At 37.3% G+C, this 9,998-nt stretch overlaps 1 long non-coding RNA gene across 1 annotated transcript in view; it reads right to left on the bottom strand.

Annotated features, from left to right (window-relative positions):
- Positions 1 to 1,582: 1,582 nt before the first annotated feature.
- The window catches only part of LOC119189084, an 86,556-nt gene continuing 78,140 nt past the window's right edge, over positions 1,583 to 9,998 (bottom strand). The window contains exon 3 of the long non-coding RNA XR_005112233.1: positions 1,583 to 1,871. This is a non-coding gene — a long non-coding RNA (uncharacterized LOC119189084). The remainder of the gene's footprint in view (positions 1,872 to 9,998) is intronic.

Here is a 9,998-nt window from a genome sequence, read left to right as displayed (position 1 = left end):
ATGCAGGTGTGGTATTAATAGATAACGGCGACCTCTATTGTTGAATCGTATTGAGATTAAAACGGATATTCCGAGAAGTGCTTCGTAATTTCTTGGTACGATATGCCGTAGTTCAATGACCTTAAATGCCATTCGAAGTCATTGGATTGGGAAGATTAATTTTACTGTACTACTGTGTATATATTTATATATATTAATGGAAAAGTCTATGACGTTTCGCTCCAAAAATAACGAGGACTTTAGTGTTTTAACTATTCTCTTTAGCCTTTTTCCGTCAAAGATTAACCACAAATTGGGATAAATAGTATATAAACGTTACCTCTTCCTTCCTCAGTGTTTGAAAAATTGGCGCATTAAAGACTGACAGAAGCCTGGATATTTGCTAGTTAATCGAACATCGTTAAGGATGAACCACACGAATATAAATTTATTGTAAAGCTTTACCATACGTCAAAAATTCCTTAAAAATTTTAGAGATGTCTGATAGTAATATTAAAAACATCGCTATTGGAGATTTCCACAGCTATAGAAATATTCATAGACAAAGTATGTAGGTGTGTCTGTTTACTATCACATTCCAAAACCGTCTATACCTAAACGTACGTATAATCCATAATTATTTTATAACATGATCTCATATCGGTTTTTAGGGTTGTCAGATCGTCAAAAATTTCGTCAAGATTTCACAAGTTTTATTTCAATAAAATCTTTCTGTTTATATACATAAAGACCATTTTTGCAAACAATATTTATATGGATTAAGAAGCTAGGAGGTAATAGTAGTCTATTAGGGATAACATCTACTGGGAATATGACTAGATGCTTAGATATTAATAATCGTTTTTTTTTTCGTATCACAGCCCTACTCATTCTATAAGTTTACATTTTGTTGATACTCGTACTTTGTTATAAGCCAGTCTACGCACATACCTACAATATGTTTTCTTAGTACTAATGAAGGTTTAATGTGAATATTTTACACGTGGGCTTTCAAAATAGCACGCTACATTAATATTTTAAAATTACGTTTCATATTATGTGGAATACGCGTCAAAATATGTTTTTAAGCAATTGTCTGGTGTGTGGTAGGAATTGTAAAAACAAATAATTGTATATTTGCTAATTAGCTTTCCGAATTACTTAATAATATTTTAAGGGAGTAGAAGTAGTGATTAACTTTTTTTTTCTTTTGTTGTTCCTGATAAATCAAGTAACAATTGAAACAATTATTTTTATTAATATATATACGATGTTAAACCTTAAAATTCAATTATTAATATTCCTAGAATAACAAGCCACAACAAAACCTTGTATTCGACTTAAAAGGACCGGAAAAAGAAATATACACGCTTAATACCATTGTGTTCTTTGATGTTTCTTTCATTTTTCCTGCCTTTTGTGTCTTCATTTTATTATTCTAATACTATGTACTTACCGAAGTATTAAACTAATTGTATTGAAAAGGATATGGATTAGTGATGAGAGCCAAACACCAACTCCTTGGTCTTGTGTCTTGCGTGAGGTATCGTAGGGCTACAGGGGTGAAGCCAGGGTAGGGCAGCCCCTGGCCCACAGTGCTCTCTGTACTCAGTCCCTCCGAGTCCGACTCCCCCCCTTCGGACTCGGAACATCCCCCACTAGAGTCCGACTCAGGTCCGCCCTCCCTGTACCCGTAATATGGCATGTCGGACGACATCCACTTAACTTATAAGCTCATTTTATCACTGAACAGTTTATACACTAACACTACATTTTAAAAGTTTGCTCAACTATATAAATAGGTGTCCGTTTGTATGGGGAGCGTGTGTTTTGACTGCTCCGTCACTACGCTTGTAGGGAGCTCCATGATTGAAATCCGTGCGAAGTGGTATCTGGAACAAAAGAAATAAACTATAACTCGGTTGGATAAACTGCTAGGCGAGAGCTCGCCGAGTGAGATGCGAGCGGAGCTAAATTATCACTAACAAGAGAATTTTATGTTTGTAAAACAACGATTTATGGAGTAAATAGCTATTCGTTACATCTACAAGATTTTTCAATGGAAGCGATATATGGTCGGAATCACTACGAGACTCCATTACGAGGACCATTTTGAACCTTATTACGATAGGACGCCTCACATGGTTTGTACGGATTATGTCTGAATAAAGAGTGCTTTTTCTATTGAATAATTCTTTACTTGCTAGAAATATAAGCGCTAAAAAGTCCCGGTGTGTTATTACAATTGTGAAAATAATAATAATGATCTATCATTATGATATCTTAAATAAAATGCCTTGACCCACAATGTAAACAACAAAATTTATTCTTAGCGACACGAGTTATTAAATATAAAAGCCCAAACATAAAAGCAATGCGTAGGAAGGGTGTATTAGTTGCTTAATTATTAGTATGAGAAAAATGACTAATTAGTTGTTCATACAGAGGAAGTGATAAAATATTTATAGAATTCTCGCGTGCCGCCGAGGGCAGACGTGAACAAATTGATTCCATTACACATAATGACTTATCAAAGTCATTGAGCATAATTTTTCCTTCAATATCATGTGAAAATTATCTACACTCAGTTATTTACAAAAAGATAAAATTGAGCTTTGTTTTAAAGTTTTTTTTTTGTATGAATAGATAAACCTTGTTTGCCTGGTGATAAATATAACACCGAGTCATAGGACTGCTGATCAAACATGACCACTAAGGTCCTTCCTTAGCTAGATATCACTGCTTTCCCGCCATAAAAACTAAGTATACCGGCAAGTGACGATAGCCTAGTTGGGAGTGGAACGGACTGCCGAGACGAATGTCCGCAAATCCAAAGGAACTTACCTCTGATTTTTCTAAGGTTATGTGTTTATTCTTTGTGAATTATCGCTTGTTGCAATGGTGAAGAAAATTATCGTGAGGATACCTGCATACGGTAAGTGAAGTCTGCCAATTCGTACTAGACCAGCATAGTGAACTAAGGTCTAATCCCTTTCAGTTGTATAGGAAGGCTGTGCGAAGCAATGGGGCAGTTCTGTTTGAGTAAACACAACTTAGTTAACGTTCCTGATAGTTATTTGAAATATTAATTAAAATAGAGTGTTTTGTACTGTCATATCTGGATTAATTATTTATTTGTGGAGTGATTTAATAGTGCAAACGTTATCATTGACGAACTGTGCCGATTTAACGAAAATATCATAATTTGTGCTCAGAACTTTCAAATACTCAACGGTTTCTATACGAAATTTTATTTGTGTATTCCGGACATTCTAAGTAACATAGGGCATTGACTTTATAGACAGACTCTGTTGACGTAAGTGTAAAGTGGTTTTTAAGTGTTTTTTTATGGGAATAACACCGAAACCAAAAACTTTTATTACACAAATAATTGCCAATTAAACCACTAGCGACATCTAGTGGACAACACGCATAACGAGCTATTGGCGGTGCCGGACAGCAGCGTACGCGTAATAATAAATTAACTACGAGTAATAATAACGATCCTTGCTGACTTACAGCCATGTCTACGAATTGCAGTGGATGCGGTAACAAAATTGAATCATTAAGATACATGAAATGTTCCGTATGCAGCGAATTGTACGATTTAGAATGTCTTAAAATAACTGACACAAACTTTAAACAATTTGATCGGGCATTCAAGAGCAAATGGCTGTGTCCAGCTTGTACGTGCACTCGACCCAAGAGGGATAATTCAAGCACTCCCGTGCGCAGCCAATCATCCAGTCAAAGTAATAACAACATATTGTGTGACAATTTTAGCCCAAATGACTATGTTAACAAAACGCGCGGAAGCCGTATGAAATCTGCATCGTCATATACTGCTCACGAGCCAGAAAACACTTTCGAGTCATCACTTCTCCATGAAATAACACAATTGAAGACAGAACTAACGGGTCTCAAAAAACAAAACTCAGATATGGAAAATAAATTAACTTCGGTGTCTGATTCGCTTCAACAGATTCTAAATGAATATATGCTTAGACTAAAAGAAAAAGATAATGAAATTTCCTCATTAAAAAATACTATAATACAGCTCCAAGGTAGATTAAACAAACAAGATCTTTATAAAAATGTAGAAAGTGATATAGGCATGATACATAATAGAGAAAGACAAGCAACAAAACCAGTTAAAACAATAACTAAACCTAAGAAAAATGGAACCTCATTGGACGTGTCTTCTTGCGTTGCTACCAATTCGAACTCGGCAAGGATATCCTGCCCAGACAAGTCTGTGATTGAAGAAACGAACGCACAGGATAGCACAAACAATATGGCCACGTCTACTGAAACTTCTGAGTGGAAGCAAGTCACTCACAAACGTATGCGACACCGAACATCCAACATTCTACGTGGTACGGCAGTTCCTGGATCTACCACCTTGGAAGCAGCGAGCAGATCAATCTATCTCCATCTGTATTACGTTAAATTAGGTACCTCAGAAAATGAAGTGCTGAGCCACTTAAAGTGTATATGTCCAAGTGATGCGTATATTGTAGAGGCGTTAAAAGCCCGGGGAAACTATGCATCATTCAAACTGGAAGTACCTGCGAAATTCTCACAACATATTATGTCTACAGAAAACTGGGCTGAAGGTATATGTGTAAAGCTGTGGAAGCAGAATTTTCGCTCGAAAAAGAGCCAAGAGGGGAAAAAATCCAACTAAAAGTATAAAATGCTATTATCAGAATGTGAGGGGGCTACGATCTAAAACTGCGTTGGTTAATAAGAACATACCTATCATTGATGCAGACATTATAGCCCTCACCGAAACGTTTTTAACTAGTTCTATATGTGATGGGGAACTTTTCTCCGATGGATATACTGTGCTTAGAAAAGATAGAGCTGATGACGTTGGCTGGGGTGGAGTTCTATTGGCGGTAAAGAATTCATACTCGGTGTCCATGGTCACAGACTTCTATGAGGTAACAGATGATAAAGAGTTACTCATTGCAATAATTACATGGAAAAATATAAAATTTTTGGTTGTTGTAGTATACTTGCCGCCTAGATATAATGAAGAACAATATTTAAGTGTTTTAACTTGTATTGAAAATGTTATTTGTAAGTATGCGTCACTAGAATTTATTATATTAGGCGATTTTAACCTTAATTCATGTAGTACAAATGTAAAAATCCAATTCAATTATTTTAAAGAATTTTGTCATTGCAACCAGTATAATAATATATTAAACGAATATGGAGGTCTATTAGATCTAGTGTTGAGTGGGCTCCGGAATGACCATGTACGCGTATATGCCAGTGACGATGAACTGGTGCCGCCGGACAAGTATCACCCTCCACTGTTTGTTATTGTAAAATTTCCGCGCGGACCAGTAAGAACGCTGCCATTACTAACTACCTCGCATCGCCATCCAGCATCTGCACCAAATTGGAACTTTCGCAGGGGTGATTTGTATACACTATACGCTTCACTAACAGATATGGATTGGACTGACTTATATAATGAATCGGACATTGATCTTGCCTTGGATATTTTTTACACTAGACTAAATTACAATATAAATAAATTCGTGCCGTTAAAAAAACACACTTTAGGAAAACGTCAATTCACATATCCATCATGGTATACTGCTGAAATTATAAATAATATCAAACGTAAATATTATCATCACATGAAGTACAAGACCGAAGGAAAACAATTTAATAGGGAATTATTTAGGTTCTATAGAACCCATGTAAAGTTTTTGTTAAAATCTGCTTATGACTCATATATCAGAACAGTTGAACGAAATATAGCAAATGATCCAAAAACATTTTGGCAGTATATTAAAGATAAGCGAAGCACCAAACAGATAATATCTGAATATGAATATGATGGCCGGTCAGTAACAGGCCAGAATGCTGCAAATGCATTTGCCACTTATTTTAGTTCAGTTTTTCATCCCGATGAACCCAAATTAGATTATAATGCAGCACAAAGAAATACTGTTAACAACTCCGCTCAGGTTATTATCAACAACATAACCTCGGCAGAATTACGACGGGCAGTCGCTCGCCTTAAACCACATTCTGCCTCTGGTCCAGATGAGATCCCACCTTTTCTGGTAAAGGATTGTATCTCAGTACTGGCGGAGCCGCTATTGTATCTGTACAACCTATCTTTGGATATGGCGAGGTATCCGTTGAGGTGGAAAACTTCTAGAGTAACACCAGTACCTAAGGGCAGTCCGAGTAAACATGTTACTATGTACAGACCAATAGCAGTGCTTTCGGTTTTTGCTAAAGTGTTTGAGTCGATTTTGGATCACAGCATAAGGCAGCAAATCGTCACCCACATTGCCGACGAGCAACATGGCTTTAGAGCATGTCGCTCGACAGCCACTACTCACATTAATTTTGTTGACTATGTAACAATACAAATGGACGCGGGGAGACAAGTGGACACCGCCTATTTTGATTTTAAAAAAGCATTCGATATCGTTGATAATGATATTCTCCTTTCAAAAATGGCTTCAGTGGGTTTTACACCTAAATTATTGGAATTTTTCGCATCTTATTTGCGAAATCGAACTCAATACGTGCGGTTGAGTGGGTACGAGTCTGGTAGTTTCTATACTAGATCAGGGGTCAGCCAGGGCAGTACGCTGGGGCCGACACAATTTTTGATTATGATTAACGATTTGCCGACGTCAGTCAGCACTTCTCGCTGTTTACTATTTGCGGATGACTTAAAGTTGTATTCGGCTGTAAGTGGGCTTGATGATTGCAAAGCCATTCAAAATGACATAAATGATATTGTCGCATGGAGTGAGGCAAATCTCCTACATTTCAATGAATCAAAATGTAAAGTAATTACATTTACACGCGTGCGCCGACCACTTACGTTTAACTATACTATCAATGATAATAGGATAGAACGGGTAGATAAAATAAAAGATTTAGGACTGTTACTGGACTCAAGATTGGACTTTAGGCAGCATATAATATCTACCTGCGAAAGTGCCAGTAAAATTCTCGGGTTTGTAATAAGGGTATGTTCCACGTTTGATAGTTGTAGAGTTGCTTTAACGCTATACAAAGCGTATGTGCGCAGTAGACTCGAATATAATGCATTGGTCTGGGATCCATACCAAAGTATATATAGTTTAGGAATCGAACGAATTCAAAAAAAATTCGCTCGATACTTGTACAAGCGAATGTATGGGTATTATCCATATCTGTACCCATCTATGTTTATAACGGGGATGGTGGGGCTAAATACGCTGGAGTACAGGCGGAAGCTGTTACTTTTAGTCCATTACTACCATCTCCTTATAAACAAGGTGGACAATCCGACCACGTTAGAACAAGTGGGTCTAGCTTGCATTCCGGCTCGATTTCTGGTCGGAGCGGAGAGCGCGGATGGTCCGCGTCGGCGCAGAAGGATGTTCGCGGCGCCACGAGGAGTGCGCACGCACCGCGGTGCTGCGGCGCCTACCGCCCGCGCCGTCGCACTACTCAACGCTATGCACGCTCAACACGCAGATCTAGACCTTTTTCATGACAAACCCCGCCATATATATAATTTAATTAAGCTGTTCCTAGATAGTTTATAATAAGTGCACATAGTATATGTATAGGTATTAAGTTTTTAATAATTATTTAATTTTAGTTAAGAAATAATGATATCCTTTGTTTTATAGAGTTTATATTTGTTAAATTTTATGTTTGAAATTTTTGTTAATGAAAATGTAAGTGTTTTGGTGTCAGTACTGTAAACTTACATTAATTTGTGATAAATAAATAAATAAATAAATAAATAAATACTACAGGGTTTATATTATTATTATACCTTTTTATATAGTTCATAGAATAAAATTTTATTTGAATACTAGCTTTTGCCCGCGGCTCCGCCCGCGTTATAAAGTTTTTCAGGCTAAAGTTTTACGTTATAAAAGTAGTAGTTTCCCGGGAGCCTATGTTCTTCCCAGGGTCTAACACTGTCTCCATACCAAATTTCATCTTAATACGTTGGGTAGTTTTTGAGTTTAACACGTTCAGGCAGACAGATACAGCGGGGGACATTGTTTTATAATATATTTTTTAGAACTTTTTAAGAGGAACAATCCCGTCATACATGATTGTTGCATAACTTTAACCGTTTACGCAGCGCACGCAACAGAAGCTCTCAAAACTAATAAATTGTTCCCGTTTTGCAACATGTTTCATTACTGCTCCGTTCCTATTGGTCATAGCGTGATGATATATAACTTAGAGCACTCCACAAACAAAGGGCTATTCATCACAAAACGATTTTTTCAGTTCGAATCGGTAGTTCCTGAGATTAGCCATTACTGATTCGCTCCCATTGGGTATAGCGTGATGATATATAGTCTATAGCACTCCACGAACAAAGGGCTATCCAACGCAAAAAGAATTTTTCAGTTTGGACCGGTAGTTCTTGAGATTAGCCATTACTGCTCCACTCCTATTGGTTATAGCGTGATGATATATAGCCTATAGCACTCCACGAACAAAGGGCTATCCAACGCAAAAAGATTTTTTCAGTTTGGACCGGTAGTTCCTGAGATTAGCCATGACTGCTCCGCTCCTATTGGGTATAGCGTAATGATATATAGCGTATAGCACTCCACGAATAAAGGGCTATCCAACGCAAAAAGTTTTTTCTGTTCGAATCGGTAGTTCCTGAGATTAGCCATTACTGCTCCGCTCCTATTGGGTATAGCGTGATGATATATAGCCTATAGCACTCCACGAACAAAGAGCTATCCAACGCAAAAAGAATTTTTCAGTTTGGACCGGTAGTTCCTGAGATTAGCGCGTTCAAACAAACAAACAAACTCTTCAGCTTTATATAATAGTACTAGCTTTTTGCTCGCGGCTCCGCCCGCGTTATAAAGTTTTTCAGGCTAAAGTTTTCCATTATAAAAGTAGTAGTTTCCCTGGAGCCTATGTTCTTCCCAGGGTTTTAAACTGTCTCCATACCAAAGTTCATCTTAATACGTTGGGTAGTTTTTGAGTTTAAGACGTTCAGGCAGACGGATGCAGCGGGGGACTTTGTTTTATAATATATTTTTTTAGAACTTTTTAAGAGGAACAATCCCGTCATACATGATTGTTGCATAACTTTAACCGTTTACGCAGCGCACGCAACGGAAGCTCTCAAAACTAATAAATTGTCCCCGTATTTGCAACATGTTTCATTACTGCTCCGCTCCTATTGATCATAGCGTGATGATATATAACTTAGGGCACTCCACAAACAAAGGGCTATTCAACACAAAAATAATTTTTCAGTTCGAATCGGTAGTTCCTGAGATTAGCCATTACTGCTCCGCTCCTATTGGGTATAGCGTGATGGTATATAGCCTATAGCACTTCACGAACAAAGGGCAAACAAAGGGCTATTCAACACAAAAATAATTTTTCAGTTCGAATCGGTAGTTCCTGAGATTAGCCATTACTGCTCCGCTCCTATTGGGTATAGCGTGATGATATATAGCCCATAGCAATTCACGAACAAAGGGCTATCCAACGCAAAAAGAATTTTTCAGTTTGGACCGGTAGTTCCTGAGATTAGCCATTACTGCTCCGCTCCTATTGGGTCATAGCGTGATGATATATAGCCTATAGCACTCCACGGACAAAAGGCTATCCAACGCAAAAAGAATTTTTCATTTTGGACTGGTAGTTCCTGAGATTAGCGCGTTCAAACAAACAAACAAACAAACCCTTCAGCTTTATATAATAGTATAGAAAGTATAGAATAGTATAGATTTGTACCGGAATTCGTGCACAATATAGCGACAGGCTTGCCTCTAATCTCATTATAGGACGAAATACACACGACAAAAAGCGGGCACACTAGTTGCGCCACTGCCTGCCCCGTTGAGGATAAAAGGTGAGTAAATGTTTAATTTACCTATTTTCGTGGTGAAAAATATCCTATGAATGTCTATAAAGTCTAAACATAATTTGAGCGTACAAATAAAAATAACTTTTAAGAGTTAATGACAAAGAGTTTATATTTATTT

Source organism: Manduca sexta, chromosome 12 (genome assembly GCF_014839805.1).
Source record: "Manduca sexta isolate Smith_Timp_Sample1 chromosome 12, JHU_Msex_v1.0, whole genome shotgun sequence".
NCBI classification, from domain to species: domain Eukaryota; kingdom Metazoa; phylum Arthropoda; class Insecta; order Lepidoptera; family Sphingidae; genus Manduca; species Manduca sexta.
This window is presented reverse-complemented; position numbering and strand designations above follow the sequence as displayed.